Source organism: Leptonychotes weddellii, chromosome 13 (assembly GCF_054177405.1).
Source record: "Leptonychotes weddellii isolate Sample4059 chromosome 13, ASM5417740v2, whole genome shotgun sequence".
In the NCBI taxonomy this organism is placed as follows: Eukaryota; Metazoa; Chordata; class Mammalia; order Carnivora; family Phocidae; genus Leptonychotes; species Leptonychotes weddellii.
In genome coordinates this window covers 29,239,894-29,259,309 of record NC_138381.1, presented here as the reverse complement: position 1 = coordinate 29,259,309, position 19,416 = coordinate 29,239,894, and the positions used below count along the sequence as shown (strand labels likewise).

At 36.7% G+C, this 19,416-nt stretch overlaps 1 long non-coding RNA gene across 1 annotated transcript in view; it reads right to left on the bottom strand.

The window, feature by feature from the left end:
* Positions 1–19,416, bottom strand: part of LOC145716686 (uncharacterized) — a 186,481-nt gene that overhangs the window by 114,839 nt on the left and 52,226 nt on the right. Inside the window, exon 4 of the long non-coding RNA XR_014139483.1 lies at positions 13,483–13,564. This is a non-coding gene — a long non-coding RNA (uncharacterized LOC145716686). The remainder of the gene's footprint in view (positions 1–13,482; positions 13,565–19,416) is intronic.

Here is a 19,416-nt window from a genome sequence, read left to right as displayed (position 1 = left end):
ATAGAACAAAAGGAACACCTAATTTGGAAACTATATAGACATTGTTTTGCTAAATCAACACCTACACAAATTGAACCCTGTGGTGTTTCACAATGATGAACTACAGCAACAACGAATCTCAAACCCAGTCCAAATCCTATTTACACTAACTCAAAGCCTGCATCAAAAGACTAACAGAACTTTTGCTGATTTCCAGGCATAAAAACCATTAACCTCAGTCTCTACTATTTTATATAATATGTCCAACTTTCAACAACAAATAACAAGGCATAGAAGAAGAAAAACATGCTCAGAAAAGACAAAATAATTATCAGAACTAAACTCAGATATAATGAAGATGTTGGAGCTACCTGACAAGAAATTTTAAGTAAACGTAAGTTATGTGTTAAAAGCTCTAACAGAAATGCTGGACAACATGCAAATTAGAGGGTTGATTTCAGTAGAAGAGATAGAAATTATGAGAAAGAGACAGAAGGAAGTGCTAAAACCGAAAAACAGAGCACTAGAGATAAAGAATATCTTCTAGGGAATCATCTGGACATTCCACAAACAGAGGAAAGAATCAAAGAAGTTGAAGAGAGAGCAATAGAAATTATCCAAACTGAAATGTAAAAAGAAAAAAGAATGAAAAATTTTTTTTAAAGTATGCAAGTTGTGGGACAATATCAAATACTCTAATATACATATGATTATACTCAGAAGAAAAAGAGAGAAAATAGGTCAGAAGAAAGTATTTGAAAATATAATGTCTAAAAATTTTCCAAAATTCACAGATTTTGGAAACCCAAAGAACAACAATAAGGATAAGATAAATACCACCCTAGCCTCCAAAAAAACTTCCTAGGTACCTTATTGCTGGAAAAAAAAAAAAAAAAAAAAAGACAAAGGGACTATCTTGAAGCAACAGAGGAAAAAAAGGAACATTATATTTAGATAGACAAGGCAAAATTTAGAGCCAACTTCCTGTCAGAAACCTTGCAAATCAGAAGACAATGGAATAATTTTCTATTATCACTTTATTCTCTCTCAGTTCCAAAATGACCACTAATTTCTTGATAGATGAAAATAGAACGAGGCCCTTTATTTTCCTTTTGCTAGCTGCTGTGATGTTAAGTTTTGTCAGTAAAAGGCACCACAGAGATGTTACAGGAGGAAGTAATTCTGGAACTCCAGTGAGTTCTTAGCAGGTTCTTGCAGTGTCCTGTGCTCATGTCCTGAAGGGTAGGGGGCTTCTCCAGCATGTAGCTACTGATGTGAATAGTGATAAGCAACACCCAGCAGCCTGGAGCTTCCCCAGAAACTTCCTGGGGTGGTTGAACAGCAAAGTGCCTTCAGTGAGATACATTAGTATGAATAGCCTTTCTTGGCACCCTGGAGGTCATATTTCTGGCAAGGTCCACATGGTGGATTTCCATCACATTCTGCCAGGGCAGCACCATAGCTACTTCTCTAACATTCAGTAAAATAAAGTCATAACCTTTCTAATAATTCTATATCTTAGTCCTAGGAAGAAGGCTCTTTGGGTGTTCTATCTCAGCCCAAGAGATAGAAGCTATTCCTTATACTTCCTATTCCTATATTCTTTATAATTCTTTTAATTCTTTCTAGCCAAACTTGTTTCTCTGATTCTCCAAGTTAAGAATTCTTTATCTCTAAGTTAATAAGTCTTTATAATAAATGTTACTTGTTCATATTACTGTGTGGTTTCTGTCTTTGTTAACAATTCTGACTACTATAATACTGCATAGACTCAAGTGGCCCTCCTAGATAGCTCTCCTCCACAAAGGACCCCTTCCATAGTTTGTCCCTTCATTATTAAGCCTTTCACTTCCATGTGCTCAGAGAGACACAAAGAAACAGAGAGACAAATAGAGGTAGCTCAGAAGTGGTTCACATGACTTTTTCTCACATTTTATGGTCCCAATCTAGACGCCAAGGAGACTGAATAATAGAGTATTTCCATATTCCTAGAAAGAAGGGATGGGCTTTGTGAGCATTTAGCCAGTCTTTGCAACAACATATGAAACGTCCTATGCTCTAAACTGGATGATATAATACCTCTCTCCACCACCCACAGATCTTCCCCATCCTTCATCTCATTCCCAGGAAGGGTTACGACCATGCACCTGTTTATCAAGCAAAACCTCTGTGGTTATCTATAATGTCTGGCTCTGTTACATTTCAAATCAGTGAATTCTGTTACAAAACTAACTATCCTCATCTTATCCAAGCCCCATGAATCTCTGCCTGGACTATTGCAATGAGCTAATTCCTAGCTGGCCTCCCTGCTGCCAGTCTTTTCTCTGCAGTATATTCTCCTCAGGAAAGCCAGAGACATCATCTAAAACCTAAAAAGATCACGTAATGATTCCACTCTCAACCCATCAGTGGTTTCCCATCTCATTTAAGACTAAATTTATAATCCTTTCATGGCCTATCAGTTCCTACATGGTCTGATCCCCAGTTACCCTCCCTAGCCCCTCTTCCCCTCTGACCATGTAGGAGTTCTTGCAGTTTTCAGCTCCAGGTTTCTTTTCTTGTTGTTCCCTATTTCAGCAACGCTCATTTCTCTGTTATTTTAATTGACACATTTTCTACATTCAGACTCAAGTTTTACCATCTCAGAAAATCCATCTTAGTCATTGGTCTAAAATATCACCTTCTATTTTGATTGATTTAGATTTGTCATACCACTAATCATTGCCAGACATTATTGTATTAATTTTCTTATTATATTAATCTCTTAATCACTAGAATATAAGCTCCATGAAACAAGGACTTTGCTTTCTGTTTCCTCACTATAAAATCAGTATGTCTAACAGTTCTGCAAAATGAAGGGTTTAATTAATATTAGTTGAGTGAATGCATTCATGTTAGACTTGAAGAGAAAGCATCTGTCAGCCACATTTGGAGGGTGGATATATGTTGGAAAAAGAAAACAACACTGAAAAAACCTTGAATCTTTTGTGAACTAGGAAACAGTGTATGGCACAATTTGGAAATTGTACAAGTTTCAGTGAAGTGGGAAAATCAAATGCGGAAGTACTAACGATAAAACATGAGGACAGGAAGTAGACAGGGATTACTTATAGAACTGGGGAGTTTGGATTTTATTACAAGCAGAGTAGGAAGCCATTGGAAGTTTGGCTTTAGTAGGGAAGCCGCCAGGCCAGATTTATGGCTTAGTACTCTCATATTGGCTGCAATGTAAGAATAACTTAAAGAGAAGGGAAACTGAAGGAAAAAGATACCAATTTTAAACAATAGTCTAGGTTAGATATGACTGGCTTGGACTAGGATGATGGCAGTTGGGATAAAGAGAAATGGAGGGGCACCTGAGTGGCTCAGTCAGTTAAGCGACAGCTCTTGATTTCAGCTCAGGTCATGATCTCAGGGTCCTGGGATTGAGCCCCATGTTGGGCTCCACATTCCTCACAGAGTCTGCTTGAGGATTCTCTCTTTTCTTCTACCTCTGCCTTTCCCCCAGCTCGTGCTCACTCACTCTCTCTCTAAAATAAATTTTAAAAAGAGAGAGAAATGGAAAGTTCAAAAGATGCTTCAGAAATAAAATCAACAGAATATGGTTTTGCCATTGTTTTTATTTATTTATTTATTTATTTATTTATTTATTTATTGTTTTTGCCATTGTTTTTAATGTGGATATGAGAAAAATGTTCTGTTGATCTTCAGATAAAGAAAAGGTAAATTTCATCTCCCTACTTAAAAAAAAAAACACACAAAAAACTCAGTTTCTAGTTCTTGCCTTCAATCATAGAAAAAATATTAATAATTAGTCTCTTTAAATTTAATAAAAACACAGTCTAGGTTGAAAATAAAAGTTGTTTTCTTGGGGAACCTGGGTGGCTCAGTCAGTTAAGCGTCTGTTTCTTGATTTTGGCTCAGGTCATGATCTCAGGGTCCTGAGACTAAGCTCCATGGTGGGCTGGGTGTGGAGCCTGCTTAAGGTTCTCTCCCTTTTCCTCTGCCCCTCCCCCGGTCATCTCTCTCTCTCTCTCCCTCCCTCTCTTAAAAAAAAAGTTGTTTTCTTAAGAGTCATGAAAATGAAGACTGTCTTCCATTTGTTAATTTAAATGAATGATGTGTGGTATGTGTAGTAGGTCAAGGAACCACCCTTCCTAAAGATTGCCCAATACTGCATATTTTGCTACCTAAAGTGTTCTAAAGCAGAACAACATTCACAAACCCTTGAGAGTAAAACAGGTAAATGCCTGCCAAACACTAGGAGCTATTTAAATATTATTATAACACGCAATGTAATTGTAACAATTCAATCTCCTGGAAAATGCAACAACCTGTTTCCCTGCTTGGTACAAGGAAAGTGAACGTGAACTGCCCAGTATATACAACTTTTATCTCTGGTATTCTGCCAAACAAAGAACTGCTACTATATAAAATGTAAGGGAGATATTTTAATGCAATTTTACATTCATATTTTGTTTTTTCTCAAACATGACGAGAAGACCATATAATTTACCTTTATAAGTATAGAAGATATCTTTATCTTTGTAAGTATAGATAGGTGGTTAGGGCTGGGAGGCCGTGGTATAGATGTTGAGGCCAATTCCATCATTAGAGACTGTAATTTGAAATCAAGCATGGCTTCAATATCAAGATCCTCTTTTCCTATACTTCCATCAGCTCCCCTGCAAAACTAGCTATGAAAGTTGTGAAACCCATTGCAAAATTAAAATGTGAGGTCCCTTGTTCAAAAATTATTAAGAATTTCAAGACAGCAACAGCAGAACATTAAACCCAGTGTGAGGCTCTTCTGAGCACGGGGCCATGCAAGCCCTCAAAACCAGTCCTAATACCATTTTTGAACAAAAATGTTTCTAATTTTGATCATTATTTGTAAATGACAGCGCAGATGATTTTTTTTCTTTCAATCTAGATAGTTCATCCTATAATTCTGTTTCTCCAGCTAGGCAGACTGTGTCCCTACCAACACAAACTGATCTAATGTGACTGACCAGAAACCTGGACATTTCTTCATCTCACTCACTATAAAAGCAAACTTTAATAGATTCTTATGAATTGTGTCATGTAAAAATACTCTCATCTCTTTAATAAAACTCAAGTGTAGTACAGATTTGTCATACTGAGTTATCCACAACCTCTTTCAAATCACTGGAAAGAAATGCACCATCACTGCTGGTTCAGCAATTTTAAAGGGCATGACCAGTCACTCCGCCTAAAACATTGGTTGATTAAGGGGGGTAGGTCTTAAAAGTCAGATAAGCCAGTGTTGTATTGAATTTGCTGATCAATGCAACCAAATGGCTAATCTAAAAATCCTTTGTTATGCCACAGTTGGTGATGTCATTGGCTGCAGCAGCTGTTTGGCAAGGGCCTGGTGAAGGTGCCCTTGGTGGTGACACCATTTCCTACTACTGCCCTTCCCACCAGCTTGAGCTCCTCCTTTTCTCTTCCCTCAGGGCTGCTTGTAATTTCAAGCAAGTAGATTCTGCTTCTACCTATAGCCTAAGCTCTACAGCCTCAATCCCCCCCCGCTTTTTTTTTCTTTTCCTACCTTATTACACCTCTCCACTCAACCCTCATATTAGTGCCATGCATACCACCCCTTTCAGGGCATGTGTATACACATGCACACATACACACACACCAGTCCTGCACTAAATTCTCCAGTCTAACCAGAATTATGAATGTGGGTAGTTGAAAAGCAAGGACTCATGATGAAATTCAGATACAATTTCCACATACTCACAAAGGACAGCTGGTGGGTATAGCTTTTATTCAGCATGAGATAAAGTAGAGAAAATCAGCCTATGGAATTATCCTTCCGCTACTTTATTGTTGAAACCCCAAACAGCAGTTTTGAGCACTATTATTTTCCTATAACAAGCTTCATTTAACTAGTGTAATATTGCCTTTGAAGCCAGGCCTATTCAATGTGAGATGAGGTGGAGATGCGTCAGTTACTTAGTGTCTTGAGTATCATTGATAAGGTCTTATTTTAAGTAAAATTATTCAGCAGTTTCTACTATGCAAATCTAACCACACTTTTCTAGTTTCTTTTTTTAAATAAAATTTTGTTAATTTCGCCCTATCTCTGAGCCTTTCTGTCCTTCACTTGCAAAAGTCAATCTCTGTGGTTTATAAGGGAAATTTCTTCTTTTTCAAACTATTAACCATTCTAAAATAATCATTTTCAATCTATGTTTGTTCCTTTCTTATTAATAAATAGGCAAAAACATCATTCTGACTTTAAATCAATCCTTAATAATTCATATGAGAGTTATGATCCCTGATAGTATGCAGACCAATTCCTTATAAGTAAATCATTTGTTTAATCTTAATTTGTATCCTAATTGCTTAAATAGATTTGCTTGACTCCATTACTGTGATTTTTTTTACCCTTATTTACACAAAATATCTTTTGTATATATTTATGGTTTCTATCAAATGAAAGCCTTTGAAAATGCTAAACCATAAATCTAATTATGTCATTATTTCCATAGTCATGCATATATACACATACACCCTCAAAATAAAATGGAGAATTAGTTCAATCTTATGTTTGTTTGGTTAAATCTGAGGATGAAATGTAACATTTTTCATATCTCAAGTTCTGCTAAGTTCCTCAGTTTTGACATCAAACGGACCAGTTCTGTTTCTTTATTTCTAGAACCAAAATACAGAGGGTGCGGGGTTGGCAGATGAGGTGGAATTTATCATGACCTTGGTTTCTCAGAATTACTAGACTGATAAAAATATTTGAGAAAATAAATAAGAAAGGACTGGAAATTCTCATATTACTTTCTTTAGGATCAAGATCATGTTTTTAATTGAAACTCCTGTGGGTTCTGTAAGAGGTACTGTCATAGATGAAGATTATTGTACAATAGATGCTAATTTGTCTTGTCAGCTAAAAAGGTATGCACAAAAATTTTGTGTTGCTTGCCTATCAAACATTTACGGAAGTTGTCTTCTGCTTATATTTTGATAGCCAGTACTGAAGATTTTGCTGGTGATATTCCAAAGTTTATTTATTTATTTTTTTAGCAATCTCTACACCCAACATGGCGTTCAAACTCACAACCCCAAGATCAGGAATCCCATGCTCCTCTGACTGAGCCAGTCAAGTACCCCTCGCTGGTAATATTCTTAGTAAAATTTTCTTTGCTCAGTCCTATCAACTATTTCTGCCACATCATTATAATTGGATTCAATAAGTCAAATGAAATTAATTCATATTCCAATTTATTATTGTATCAAACTTCCTTTGTAGAAACAAACAAACTCATGGTCATATTTATGGCTAAATATTTGGGGCTGAGCTAAGTAAAAGAGTTAAATTTTCTCTATAACATTTGCCCCACATTTAATTATTATTTCTGTCTTCTACTAGATTTTTAATTAGGATATTTCCCAGATTTTATGGCAGAAAAAACCTGCCTTAGTCCATTTGGGCTAATCTAACAAAATACCATAGACTGGGTGACTTACAAACAACACAAATTAATTGCTTTAATTAATTTGCAGGCTAGAAAGTCCAAGATCAAGGTGTAGGTAGATTTGGTATCCGGTGAGAGCCCACTACCTAGATAGCTTTTTTTTGTTTTGTTTTGTTTTGTTTTTGCCATAACTTCATGTGATGGAAGGGGTGAAAGAGCTCTTTCCTTTATATAGGCACTAATTCCATTTATGAGGCTCTACCATGGCCAATCACCTCCCAAAATCCCCACCTCCAAATTCTATGACCTTGAGGGTTAGGATTTCAACATTTGAATTGGGGAGGGGGGGTGTAATAAAAATTCAGATAATAGCAGAGCCCAAGAATTAAAAAAAAAAAAAAAAAATGTGATCCATTCTGGACTATAGCCCAGAATCTGTGCTGTGACCAAGGGTATCATGTAAACCTTCTAATATTTAGGCCCCATCTCTGACAAAAAGGCATATGACACCCACCTCATTAGTTGTTGGTGAAGAGGATCCAACTGAAGAAACTGCATTAAGGTGCTCTTACCAACTTTGAACCTAATATAAATGTCTCCAGAGGCCATTATTAAAATATGAAGCAAGGAGAAATGGTTGTTCAGGAGAAGGGGACTGGCCATCTAAAGATTCTCCATCGAATACATTAGCACAGTATCAATCCAACCAACTGCATGTGCTCTTAGAATAGGAATGAGAATGATCCTAAGGCCAACTGGTGCATTAATAAGGAAATTAATTTAATCATAAAGTATTTTCAAAGCCACAAAACTTGGTTTGAATTCTGGCTCTCTTATTAGCTGTGCAACTGTATGTAAATTATTTAGGCTCTCTTTGTCTCATTTACTCCATCTGTAAAATGGTAGTAATAAACCTGCATCATAGGGTTACTGGTGAAATTTAATGAGTTAATGTATTACAAATGCTCATAACAGAACTTGACACACAAGTCTCTGTGCTGGTCATTGATGTTATTATCAGTTAGCACATGTTACAGAATATATGCCATTTGGTTGAGACCATGACTGTTGAGAATCAGGCCACAGCTAATGGGACAGTCAAATACAGAGTTTGTATAATCCAACTACTTGTCTTCAAAGCAATGGGTAATTTACTTAATAATTGTGACAAACCTCAGTGATAATTAATATCATGCACTAGACTGGGTGTTTTAAGCCTGTGAGTAAAGATAAGAATTCAAGAGTTGAAATCAAAATGGTAGGTCTTCAAATTTTAAAATCCCTGACTCTCCAGGGATGGTAGATGAGATACCGTGGGGATACAGAAGACTCACTCTCTCTAACTCTGTTCTGTAAACATTTCAATTGGATTGACAGAACCTTAAAGACAATACAGACATTAATGAGAATTACCATACATAACATATTAAATGAAATAATGACTATAAAGAGCTAAGAACTTTAACAAGACTTTGTCATTATAGATATGTGGGTGGTCCTTATCATTTGTGCCTCAAATTCCATAAAGTCGGGAATTCTATCTCTTCTGCTCAATGCTACCAGACCTGAATGATGATGTAGTAATAAAACACAAAATACAACTTCCAAAAATACTGGAATATAATGAAATCTTTGTGGAAATGTCTTAAAGGCATATTAAGAAAGCAGTTAAATTCCTTAACACATGACAAATGCCCTAAAGACCCTTTCTACCTTTTTTCCTTACATGCTCTCATAATCTGCTCCCTCCAAATGTCTTATTTCTCTTTTTCAACTTCAGGCCAAGTTGGCTCTTCCTCCCTCCTACTCTTTCTAATCTGAACCAACATAGCTTTTCTCAGCATTTTATATTTTCTCTTCCAGAATTCTCTTTAGAAGATAGAAGAGGAAAAGCTGTGAAAACACAGGCCTACATGGAATGAAATGTAGAATGAATGAAGGTTTAGAAGCATAATTTCCATTCAGCAAAGACATATTTTGGTAGTTTGGCCTGGATGTTTGGAAATGAATTAAAACGCAATGCCTATCCCAGATAAGAACAGAATGCACAATGGATTAAGCAGGAACTCAGGAGATTATTTCATATTGCAAAAAATCTGAAGTAAAGAACCACAGCCTTATTAGCAGGATTTAGTATTTTAACTCCGGTTCAGAATCCAGTGATTCTTCAAGAGCTCCTTTCAGTCTCCTGGCCTCTGTTCTCCAGATCATTCATCTCTTTCTCTCAGATATTTACTAAGTACCCACCTCTTCCTTTGACATGCTCAAAATGCAAAATTTCTCTTTTCTTTTTTTTTTTAAAGATTTTATTTATTTATTTGACACACACAGAGAGAGCGAGAGAGCACAAGCAGGGGGAGTGGCAGAGGGAGAGGGAGAAGCAGGCTCCCCGCGACCAGGTAGCCCCATGTGGGCTCGATCCCAGGACCTTGGGATCAGGACCTGAGCCAAAGGCAGATGCTTAACAACTGAGCCACCCAGGCACCCCTGCTCTTTAATTTTTCAACTATGATTACTTTTCTTTTCCTTTTGAATGTATTACTATCAAGGAATCATTCTAAAGTTCTCCATCTCATGGATGCTTTTCTTTTCAAATACAATAGCCACAGATTACTTATTATTGCAGCTTTTAGATGCACCTGAAATCATGCTTCTCTCCCAAGACTCCACAAAAAAGTACATCTTATGTCAAATGACTAAATTTTTATATAGTATAGAAATTAATTCAGGTTTTAATTTTTCTCTTTATAAGCCATTATAAGTCCTCTCCCTAGAACAATATATTCTATCAGGAAGAGTCCTTTAATAACCTTAACCCAAATTCTAAAGGAAGGAGGGAGAGAGAAGTTTTATAAAGAGAGAATTTTAAGACATCACAAAATGACCAATAGGCAGAGAAATTATATTCCATGTTTTAGGAAAATAAGATCTCTCACCTCATGCACAAAACGTTAGGGCCAGAATTGAAAAGGCAGAGTAGCTCAGCTTTCTAATTACTAGCCCTTGGGCCTTTACAAACGGAGAAAAATGGATTCCCTGAGGTTCCTCACATTTGTCCTTTGATCGAGTTTAGTTACAGGAACCTGAATGCTTAGTGCATCCTGAATGTTTGTTTTCATTTAATTTTCAGGCAAGACACTGGACATTGATTTCCTCTTGCATTTTATTTAAAGTGAATTCACGATTGTGGATGGAAAAACCAGAGCCAAAATCTTTGCCCTGAGCATAAACCAAAGTAAAATCAAAGCATTTCTGAGAGTGTGAGTTGTTCTGTTAAATTTGCTTTTAAAAAAAATCATCAAGCAATTGCACTGCTGGAATGGATCAGACATGGAGGCAGAAATCAGACGAGAAATTCGCTGTGTGCCAACTTGTGAGGTATAATTTTCACATCAAAGAACTTCAAAATAGGATTTTTGCAAGTATTTTAACTTTTAGCTCGCTGACTCATATCCTTTCTGGAAGTAAGCAGGTTATAAATTATAACTACATAAATAAATAAATTTCATGGTAGTATACAGATATCACCCAGTTCAAGGTTTTGCCCACCCCATCCTCATCCCATCCTGTGCGGTTCGGGTCAGAGCTTTCTTCATGTCATAGCTCTTTTCCTTCACAAAACTGGGTGGGTATGCGAAAGGACAGGCATGTGCTTGAAGGTTTTGAAAAGAGGACTGGAGGGCTAAGTAACATTGATAGTTCAGTGTGAGGGGAGGGTCAAGTGTGTTGAGGAGATGAGGCCAGAAATGTAAATTCAGATGAGTTTGAGAAGAGCTTCTGTGCTATTGTAAGGATGTTTTCCTGTGCACAATGCCATCCTAGAAGCTGGATCATTTACAGTTGGTTTATAGCTTATTTCTGTTTTGAGATATCTGTGTGAGCTGCTTAATTATTCTGACATCAGTTTATTCAATGATGGAATTTGGATCAAAGCTCTATGCTTCATGTGCATTTATATATAATATATATAATACATTATATGTATTATGCACCTCCATGCGTGTGCACGTGCACACACACACACACTCTCACATTCTGAAGGAAAAAGTCAGTAAATGCTAATACAATTACAGATAACAGTTATTCATAATTATTTGTAATGTAAACATCTCTGCAGTGTCTAAGCTTTTCAGCTGCATCTTTTACCATACAGTCCCATTTATTCTATTTATGAAATATGTCCTAGGTTTTCTAGATCCCTTGTTCTTCCTCACTTTGTGCCCTCTCTCTGCAACAATTCTGATCTCATAACATCTATACAGCTATGCCTCAGATGCCAGTATAAACTCTCCCTCCTCCAAGAAATCTTCCAGGTATCCTCACAATAAATTTAGAGTCATCTTCCCTCAAATTTCCAGGGTATATTTACACTCTTTGTACCTATCCTGTCTTCACTTAGAGCTCCTTGCAAGTCATCGTTCCTTACTAGATTATCAGCTACTACAGGAAGGAATAGTTCCATGCTCGTATTTGTTACTTTCCCATACACTTTCCCTAGTGACTCCAAATTATTTTGTGGATAGAAGTTATTCAATAATACTCTGTGAAACAGTACTGAATGCCTAATTTGGGTCATTCAATAGAGAAAGCTACAGTGTTACTTATCAGTGCTTACATACATAAAGGACTTCACTGAAATTAATTTTTATGCAATAAATAAGAAAATATAAATAAACAGTGTTTACAGGAGCAAGAAAGAAATTCTTAACAGATTGCGTTAGGGAGAGTGGGTGCATATTCTTCTCTGGAAATTTCTCAAAAGTCTGTTCCCATTTTATGAACTAATCATCCTGCATTTTTCTATCACAGTGCATCTTCCTCATGAACTATGAATTCGTGCAGGGTAGTAACTAAAGAGAAACAGAGTAACTAAAAGAGAAATCTGAAGGCCAGTCTTCTAGAACCAGATCTTCCTCTCCATTATACTTTAAATTGGGCATGTAACTTAACCTCTTGAACTACCATGTCCTCTTCTATAAAATGGGAAAAGGAATGCCTATGCTTTCTATTTGATAGGGTTCTTTTAAAAATCAAGAGATGAATATTCAAAAACAAATCACAGATTTTATTCCATCCATTTTTTTTAGCTCCTGAATATGTAGTGGAGATCAATCCTCCATAACTATGTACATGTTGTTTTCTGTGTGTAAAAATCCATTCTCCTCTTTTATGTGATTAATTCTAATTTTCCTTATAAAATGCAGCACAATGATTATCTTCTCAGGAAGACTTCACAGAAGCCCCCACTTGCTATATGCTCTATCACAGTTCTTCTTGTGCTGAATCATAATCCATGATTTAATTTTCAGTCTCCCTCATGATGATGCAAAATCCTTGACTACAGGAGCTAAAACCTGATTAACCATGAAATCTTTAACACATTGGTGTTCAGTAAATGTTTATTGGCTGAATAAACTTTGAATGACATCTCAGATTTGATCCAATCTCCTACGAGCTGGGTACAGTGATCTAGCTTTTAAATGTTGTGAAAGTTGTGATCTGGTTTCATAACATTGCCTGTGGTGGACCTTGAACCTGAGATCCGGTAGAGAGCCCAATTCATATTTATTTATAAGGGTATCTAACCTCCAGAAGGTTTGCCTTTCTCTATTTTGTTCTACAGACACTTCACAAAATATTTCTTAGGAATAATAGTGAAAAAAAAGAAAAAGAAAGAAGAAGCTTGGGCATAGGGCCTGCTTTGTAAAAAGGCATGCTTCACTTGGTAATTTATTTTTCTTAAATTTCTCCCTAATCCTGTTTCAGTATGTTAATGTCCCTTGTTTCTTGATCAAACCTCCTTTCAAATTATTTTATATACAAGAGCCTCCCACTCTGGAGAGGTGACTAAACTTTAATGGCTGCCTAAGGTCCCCCTGCATCAAAGTACTTAAAGACAGAAATATGGGAACAGAATAGACCATAAAGATAAAATACATTATTAAATGGCATTATTGTCATTGCTATTATTCTCCCATCGAACAAGGAGATGAAGAGCTGAATTGCACACCATATGGTAATTGCTTGGAAGATAACCACAACTTACGGTCACACCTTCAGCATCCAATGACATTGTTTGCTGCATTTCAGGTGCCAGTGTGGCAGAAGGCCAGCCCAGGAAAGATGAACTGGCAGAGAGAGAATGACAGACATTAGGCATAAGTACTTTTCATGTCAAGCCTTTGGCATGTTCATTGTCGAAAAAATCTGTTCTCAGAAATGCCTTCCAAAATATGCAAGTTATGCTATGAAGGCATATGACAACTTCTGCCATCCAGGGATATGTTAATATGGACCAACCTGGGAGATGCCAACTCACAGCCAAGATAATGGGTGATTCCAGATGTCTGTCCAATCCCATTCCTAGTGCCCAAGGGAAGTTTGGAAATTTAAAAATGAACATTTATATGGAAGTTTTAGTGTGCAATGATATTCCCTATCAGTGGTCAATTTTGAAAGAGAAAAAGAGGGGCGCCTGGGTGGCTCAGTCGTTAAGCATCTGCCTTCGGCTCAGGTCATGATCTCAGGGTCCTGGGATCGAGCCCCACATCGGGCTCCCTGCTCGGCGGGAAGCCTGCTTCTCCCTCTCCCACTCCCCCTGCTTGTGTTCCCTCTCTCGCTGTGCCTCTCTCTGTCAAATAAATAAATAAAATCTTTAAAAAAAAAAAAGAAAGAGAAAAAGAGCAACTTGAACCTTTACATTTTTGTACAACCTTCCATTGTTAGGATCTGATTTAAATCATAGATTTGAATTATCCCCCTTCCCAACAGTAAGAAGGTGAACTTTTTCAAAAAGGGGAGTCCTACTTTAGACGATTTTTAAAAATACCTTAGTTTGAACTGTGTTGTTCAGCTTACTAAATTTTATTTTCACACATGACACTATTTTATTGAATCTTCCCAAGAATACCATCATATAAACATTTTCCATTTTCCCAGATGAACCACCTCAAGGAAACTGAGAAATGACTTGCCAAAAGTCACTCAACTGGATTTTACTGGGGGTAAAACCCAAATCTATTTCCCATTTTCAAGTCAAATGATCTTGAGCAATCTGGCTTATGTCAGTGAGCTATCACTTACTATAATTTTCTTCTGGGAACCAATTTGGTAGCTCCAATATTGTTAGACTTGAGAATCTAACAAATGGTATGCTCTTTATAAATTATATTTATATGGGCTTACATCATATTTGCTTGATTATTAGAAAAATAAATAAGAATGAGTATCCCATATTTCAAAAGGTAAAAAGAAGTGCTCAAAGACATCAAACATGCCCTCACACAACTATTACTCCAGCTGATCTCTTTGACTTAGTTCATATGCCTGTCTTAAAAGAAATCAGCAAATCAAACTCTCTTCTCTACAGTGAGCTAGCCTTTCAAGATGTAATAGGACCTTAAATGTAGAAATACTTTTGGAATTTATTCAGAACAGTAGAAATCTCAGTCCAAAAGCACAGCTGAATATTCATGGAGCGTTTCTATTTATCCAAATTTATCCTTGGAAAACACAATTTTGGAACGATAACCGTAATATCTTGGGCAGCAAAATTATCTTATATATAATTGTTTGCTGCTGTCATAGCTGTTGTTGTGTAATATATACACACAAATACACACGTGAATATGCATATATGAGATTAAAAACACATTTAGAGCTCTAATTGTATTTTGTATGAGTCTTTCACTCTTTCCTGGCTATGAAAACTCTCCTAATGAAGAAAGAAAAAAAAATAAAATGTCTCTGTATGAAGGAATTTATTGACTTGCCACTGTGAACTCAGTCCTGGTCAGGGCACTAAGGTTGTTAGGGGAAAAAAAAATAAAAGATGCTTCTTAAGGATGGTACAACTGTCGCAGGGAGAATCAAGGCATACTTGTAAGAAATACAACAAATACAATACATGAGTACATGCTCAATAGGGCACTACAGTTATTTTAATAAATAATAAAGAGTAGCAGATTCATTAGTGAACATGCACATGCAGGGCTAGTTTCTGACAAATCACCGAGGCCAGACAAATTGCCCTCTGGCTGCCTGGCCTTTGGGGTTGCAGAAGCCACTCAGTAGCTATTTGCCCAAGTGCACAGAGAAATCCAGGGGAGTACTGCTCCAGGGTCTCAGAATGGCTTTACTCCTTTGCGCTTTGCTGTGGGCTCAGTTGTATCCCACCCAAATTGAACCCCCAATGTGACTGTATTTAGAGATCGGGCCTACAGGGAGGTAATTACAGTTATATGAAGTCATAAAAGGGAGGCCCCAATATAATAGGGTTGGTGGCCTTACAAGAAGAGATACCAGAGAGCTCGCCCTCTTTGCCATGTTAGGAAACACAGTGAGAAGGCCTCTGCCTGCAAACCAGGAAGAGTGCTCTCACCAGGATGCAAAACAGTCATTACCTTGTTTTTGATTTGCCAGCTTCCAAAACTATGAGAAAATAAATCTCGGCTGTTTAAGCCACCCATTCCATGGTATTTTGTTGCAGCAGCTTAAGCGGACTATAACAGACTTTGTCACTGAGGGCACTGTAAGGGCCTGACTGACTCATTGACTTAAGTCCCGTTTGCTTACTTCACTCCAGCCATATCGACTCCTTTCTTTTTTCTCATATATGTCAAGCAGACTGATGCCAATTGGCCACTGTGTATGCTGTATCCCCCATGACCAGCACAGCTTACTCCCTCACCTCTCCCAAGCCTTTCTGTAAATGGCACCTTCTTAGGAAGACTTCACCGACTACCTTAAATTGCAACCCCCTTCAATACTTCCTATCCATTTTCTCTGCCTTTCTCCTTTGCATTTATCCAACTTACATTCTATATACTTTACTTATTAATTGTGTTTTTCTCTTTTCTCCCTGGAATGAAAGTATCAAAATAGCAAAGATTATCAATTGTTTTGTTCATTGCAAAGGCCTCAATATCTGGCGCATTGTACATGCCTAATAAATATGAATCATGTTGAATATAATGTTATCATAGAGCTTGTAAAATTCAGAAGGGATAAGAAAAAGTTAATAGGGGTTAGAAACCAGTGGCAAAGGAACAGACGTGGTGTTGTAGTATGTAGTTAATTCCTTGATTCAACAAGCAGGTCTTGAGCACATACTGTATACCTGGTCCTAGAATTAGTGACCTCTGAAAAAAAATAAAATAAAATAAAATAAAAAATAAAAATAGAATTAGTGACCTCTGGAAGCTCACAGTCACAAAGGAGAGAGAGGAAACGAGGATGAGAAAAAGACTAGAAGAGAGAATGAACAGAAAAGTAATGAAATGAGAATAAATGTAAGATAGTATTATTCCTTCTTCTCATCACAAATCAATTAAAAGACCATCCCTTGCTATTACTATTTTTTTATAATTGTATTAAAGAATATACATTGTGTATGAACAGAATGGCAAAGAGAAGAGAAAAGGGGAAAGGATGAAACAATAAAATTATCTTTGGCTCACCTCCCAAGTTTAGATTTATTTCTTGATACATATGCAAAACCATAGTTAAAATAACAGTAAAAGATACTGGAGGAAAGGGGAAGGAAAGAGGAAACCATATATTATATAGATTAAGAAACCATCAAAATGACTGGTCAAAATTAACATAAAAAGACTAAAAGCAAGAAAAATGGAACATCTGGTATACTGAGTCAGTAACTGTGGTCTCCTCCAAATGCATCTCAAGAAAGATAACTTCCAGAGTGGGAACTAAGGTTATAAAGGAGAAGTGGATGCTCTTAGAATTTCATTTTATTCATTTTGGAGGGGATAAATTAGGATTAACATAAACATATCTAACACACCATATACTCTCCTTCTCCTTGATATATATTTGTTGTTATTCTTTCAATCCTTGTCCTTCTGGGAATAGAAAGCTTTATGGAGATATAGCAGAAAGAAAAGCTGCTTAATGGGGCACACTACAGCAAACATTATTGATCAATTTTGTTTTATTTGTAAGAATGATTGAATGTGCAAGTAATTCAGATGTCATTTTGTAGCCTGAACATTTTATTTTCTAGAACGTGTGTTTTCTCTGAGAGAATTTATTTGAGAGAAAATAAAGAACCAGAGATGATGTATTGAAAATGAAAAACATACCATTTGACAAGAAGATTTGTCTAGGTCACTCTCTTGATTTCATGGCACCATTTTGTATTATCAGTGGTGAAATTTTGCCAGCTCAAGGCTAAAGCAAAGATTCTCTTCCAGCGTCTTCCATTTTCCCTTCCTTTCTAAGCTCTTTATTCTATTCCATCAAACCACTTCTTTCTGTCTCTTCTGGTGCTTTGAACTTCTTCCTCAAAACTTGCTGTAATAAAAAGATCTGATAAACTCATTTATATTAGGTTGTAAATAATTGATAAGCTTTACTTAAAGTGTGGACACACTCTGCCTATACCTTATCCATCTGCAAATACACATGCAACCATCCCCAAACAGCTATGTATTGTAAGAGAGGAAGACTTCCCTGGAGATTTAGGAATTACCTGGTCTTAAGCAATAGAAATGACTTCAATTTACAGTAAGAAGGAATTGAGAAAATTTTGATAAAAAGTAAAAGCACCTGGATTTCTTTGGGGTTGGAACAGAGAGTGTGGGACACTGCACCTTAGAAAGTTTTGAATTCAGTTTATGTGCTTTAATTTCATCCTATAAGCAAGAGAATCCTCTTAAACAAGAGTAATGACATAAGGTACACAAGATGGTTTGAAATAGATCGAGGCTAGAGAGAAACAGGGAATACAGTGTGGAAGCTCCTGTAATTGCCCAAGTAAGGCCTAGTAACAGCTTCAATTTTAATGGGGGTAGGATCATGAGGAGCCAAAGTCACAGGCAGAGAATAGCAATGAGAATGGAAAAGAGACTTGATTAGATAGAAATTGAACTGACAGAACTGAGAGGGCTGAATGAGGGGGATGAAGGAGCAGTAATTGCAGAATCAGAAATGTAACACTCTAAGTAGCCATGGTACCATTCTTCTATTTCAACTCTTCACTATGTAGATGGTAATAGTGAGGTTCAGAAAGTCTAACCAATCTGCCTGCTTAGCAGGACAACAATTTTAGGTACGTTTTCTGCCTTACAGTTTATGATTTTTCTGCACTTCAACAACAACAAATTCCATCCTAGAACAGCAGGAATAAAGAACCATGTTTAACTGAATTAGGGTCATACAAGGACACTGTGAATGAGTTTACATAACACAGACCTATTTTGATGGTAAAAGAATATTTAGGTAGAAATTGCCCACAAGCAGATAGAAATGAGAGATTAAAACTCAGATGAGAGATTAGCAATAAGAATATGTCAATGAGCTTAATTTAAATAGGCTTTGGATTCCAACCCTCAAAAGAGTCTCACCGGCATTTTAGAACAATATGAACTTGATCGTGGCAATGTAAAAGGAGGGTGGAGCACAATTGGCTGGAATATTTCTGAACTTGCTTAAAACCACTGAGTGTCTTCCTACTATTCACAAGATAGAGTTCAAATTTGTTAAAATGAATTAAAAGGCTATCCGTTATCTAGCCCCCTATCATCCTAGGCTTATCTGTTACCACTCTCTCATCCCCACTCCATGACCCAAACATAGGAAACTATTATATATGTGCCCAGTATGGATGGATAAAGGAAAAATTCCTGAAGGAATTTTTGAGTCTTAGTCTGAGTTTTGACTGATTTATGAAGTGAGCTGAGAAATGAGACTGGAGTTGGTTGAAGGTGAGAAGAGGTTCCATTAAAAAAAAAAAAAAAAGGAGCAGAGGAAAAATCATGGGACATGAGAGAGAACATCCTACTCAAAGAATTTCTCAAGAATCAACAGGACTACTTTTCTAAAGTGAAAGTGATTGGTGAAAATAGGCAGAAGTAAGATCATGAAAGGCTTGGTATACTGTGAACCATTTTCAAATGATTATCTGTGTTTCTTTCAAAGAATAATAAACTCACAGAGATTTATGTCTTATTATTTTGGGGGG